At 45.9% G+C, this 3,669-nt stretch overlaps 1 pseudogene; it reads left to right on the top strand.

Annotated features, from left to right (window-relative positions):
• Window positions 1-1,171: 1,171 nt before the first annotated feature.
• Window positions 1,172-3,202, top strand: Pin1-ps1 (peptidylprolyl cis/trans isomerase, NIMA-interacting 1, pseudogene 1; annotated as a pseudogene).
• Window positions 3,203-3,669: the final 467 nt, after the last annotated feature.

Here is a 3,669-nt window from a genome sequence, read left to right as displayed (position 1 = left end):
GAGACAGCAAGGAGAGCTCTGAAGACAATTTCCAGGATTATTGAAGCAGAAATATAGATAAGGCCGATAAAAACCATCAGACCGTGTGTGCAGGAATGTGGGCAAAGTGAACTCGGCACCAGAATGTGGCGGGTCAAAGAGAAGTGGGCCGCTTTTATGAGAGCCTTGGGCTACTTGGGATGATAATTAAACTAAGTTCTTCATTGGCATTCATCCTTGAGACAAAGTCACCACTGGGGCACAGGCTGTTCTGACTCTGACGTTTATTAACCAAACCACGCAAGTTTAGAACAAAGTTCATACTCCCCTTTGCTCCGGTTCTTTCTGTGTTACTCAAACTAAAATGTCATTAAAATATCTTCCTTGGAAGACCACCCAAGACATAAGCCACACTATGCCTCCAGAGAGGGAAACTGGGTGTTAGTGGCACAGAGAAGGAAGGAAGCCAATACACCAAGCATTATCATATGAAACTAATTATATTGTGTGAAATTAAATTGCTTAAAATTAAACATTAAATTTCTCCAACCTCTGGGTGCACTGGGGTGTGTGAAATATATCTCTAAAGATATTTGAGTAGTATGAACCAGCAATTATCTCCATGCCAATATTTTCAAAATATGACTAGAGTGGCAATTTGTAGTGTGCATGTACATAAAACAGGAATAATACTGGCGGTGTGTAAATTGATAAAAATTACTGTATCTAAGAGATCCTGGAAGCAGTGGGAGCAATTTTTTTTTAATCAAATGAGGAGCTGGGCGCGTGGCTCCAAGGATAAAGTGTTTGCCTTTCAAATATGAGGGCCAGAGATTGGACCTTCGGAAGCCATGTAAAAGTCAGGCAGTTGTGGCAGCCACCTAATTCCAACTCTCAAGAGACAGAGATGGACATCCCCTGATCAAGGTGACTGGTTAAATTAGCCAGAGTTGGTGAGGTCCAGATAGGACAAGACACCTTGCTTCAATCTATAATGTAGGGGGCAGTGGAAGAAGACACCAATGTGAATTTTTCTCATGCACCCCACACACATGCATGCTTATCTACACATATGCAGCCACATCATACACACACACACACACACACACACACACACACACACCACACCACACACCTCACACACAAACAAGTTTAAGAATAAGTGTTAAGAGGTGCTGCAGCAGGAGGGAAGATGGCGGATGAAGAGAAGCTGCCGCCCGGGTGTGGCAGCTCAGGCCGTGTCTACTACTTGAATCACATCACCAACGCCAGCCAGTGGGAGCGGCCCAGCGGGGGCAGCACTGTTGGAGGCGACAGCAAGAATGGCCAGGGTGAGCCTGCCAGGGTGCGCTGCTCACACCTGGTGAAGCCAATCTCGGAGGCCCTCATCCTGGCGACAGGAAAAGATCACCAGGAGCAAAGAGGAGGCCTTGGAGCTGATCAATGGCTACAGCCAGAAGATTAAGTCAGGAGAGGAGGACTTTGAATCTCTGGCCTCACAGTTCAGTGATTGCAGCTCTGCCAAAGCTAGGGGAGACCTGGGTGCCCTCAGCAGAGGTCAGATGCAGAAACCATTTGAGGATGCATCGTTTGCTCTACGAACCAGGGAGATGAGTGGGCGGGTGTTCACCGATTCAGGCATCCATATCATCCTACGCACAGAAAGAGGGCAGGCACCTGGCCAGCCTGCTTGGGCTGCCACACATACAGCCCATGGACGCCCTTCCTGCTACTGTCACGCAGTATTTATTGTTCCTAAAATTGAAAGACCCCCGGAGTGGGGAGACCCTCACTCAAGTCTCGGGATGACGCAACCCCCCAAGAACTCACACAAGACTGCCCTTGTTGTAATCACATGAGGTTTATCGATAGCAACCAGTGCACTGGGGTTGAGACTTGTATCCCACGCAGGGGCAGTGGAGTTCGACCCTGAGAGGCTGGGAGAAGAGGCATTTAAAGGGAGAAACCACAACCCGAGGGGGCAGGGATGGCGTCATTGGAAAGTGTGTAGAATAACAGTGAAAAATCACAAGGAAGAACTCTCTGTCCCCCAAAATTGTTTCCTAGGAGAAGCTGTCTCTTACTTCTCAGATTGTTCAACTTCATGGTCCGCTAGTTCCTAGGAGAAGTTGTTTCTTGTTTCTCGATTGTTCTCTAAGATTTATGGTCAGCTAGTTTCTGGGAGAAAGCTGTTGAGCTGGCCAATGTAATTATCCATTCTATAGCCCTAGGAGAGGCTTCTTGGAACATACAATTCTGGGGCCTAACCTGTTTTTTTTTTTTCTGCTCTAAACTTTGTGTCTAAGGGGGCAACTTTAAAACTTTTATCTTTTAAAATGACTGGGAGGGGGGCTTTGAGAAGGGGACTCTGAGCATCCCGCTCCCTGTTTGCCCCCATCTGGGGCTGTCCTAGCTAGGCTCCTTCTGGAGGAATCGACTTCAGAAGGGCAGTGGAGGTGGGGAGGCCCCCAGACTCAGGGCGTCAGAGGTGACCTGATCCCCCGGTCTCCGAGGCAGGCAGGAGGGCCTTTTTCTTTTTGTATGCTCAGTTCTTCTGTTCCATTTCGAAAAGCAGTCTCTCCATACCTGGCGCTGCAGCAACTCGGCCTCAGGGTGCGAAGCAGCGCACCGTGCACCTTCCATTAAATCTGGAACCACTAAAAAGAAAAGAATAAACGATAAAAATAAAAATCAGATTATACAGACCACCTGGCCCTCTAAAAATAGAATTAGCATATTGGCTTCTACGTATATTCCCAAGGTAAACCAAAATACATGTCTACACCAAAACTTACACACAACTATCAACAGCATCAGTATTTATATGAAAAGTTATAAACCACTTTCTGAGATGTGGTGGTGCGCGAGGCGGAACTCCGTTCAGTCTGCTCCACCCTGACCCCCTGCTGCTCCATCCTGCTTAGTCAGGAACCTGTCAGTCCGGAAGCTGCACCTCAGCCATGCACAGCATTTAAACACACTGGGAACGACCCCCTTGGAGCCCAAAGTTCACTGAATTTAAATCAAGCTTCCCAGTGACAATGCGAAGTCTCTGGAGAAGGTTTGTGCCGACTTGGTCGGCCGGGCAAAGAAAAAGAATCTGAAAGTGAAAGAACCAGTGCACAGGCCTACCAGGACACTGAGAATCACTACCAGAAAAAGACCCTGTGGTGAAGGTTCTGAGGGATTGTTCGAAAATGAGGATCCTCAGCAGGCTCATTGACTTACACAGTCCTGAGATTGATAAACACTTTACTTCATCCACACTGAGCGAGGAGTGGAGGTTAAAGTCACCGTTGCACAGGCAGAAGTCAAATGTTTCAATAAATTTATATATATATATATATATATATATATATATATATATGTGTGTGTGTGTGTGTGTGTGTGTGTGTGTGTGTGTATATATATATATATCAATCATTTGGTTATCCACCCACCAATGGATACCACAATAAAGTGCAGTTTGTTCATGTAATGGGAATAATAAAGTATTTATAATATGACAATATGGATGAGCCGTGAAATATTACATTAAGTGAAAGAAGGTATTGACAAAAAAAGCACATATTATATGACTGTGTAAGATATCCAGAATAGGACATAGTTGAACATTAGCTTTACTGATGTAGTAGGGCTCCTTGAGGCCTTAAGGTGGAAAGTGGCAGTAAACGGATCCTGGATTTTGTT

The sequence above is a fragment of the Rattus norvegicus genome, chromosome 16 (assembly GCF_036323735.1).
Source record: "Rattus norvegicus strain BN/NHsdMcwi chromosome 16, GRCr8, whole genome shotgun sequence".
NCBI lineage: Eukaryota > Metazoa > Chordata > Mammalia > Rodentia > Muridae > Rattus > Rattus norvegicus.
The sequence above is the reverse complement of the archived record's forward strand: the minus strand, read 5'-3'. Positions and strand labels throughout refer to the sequence as shown.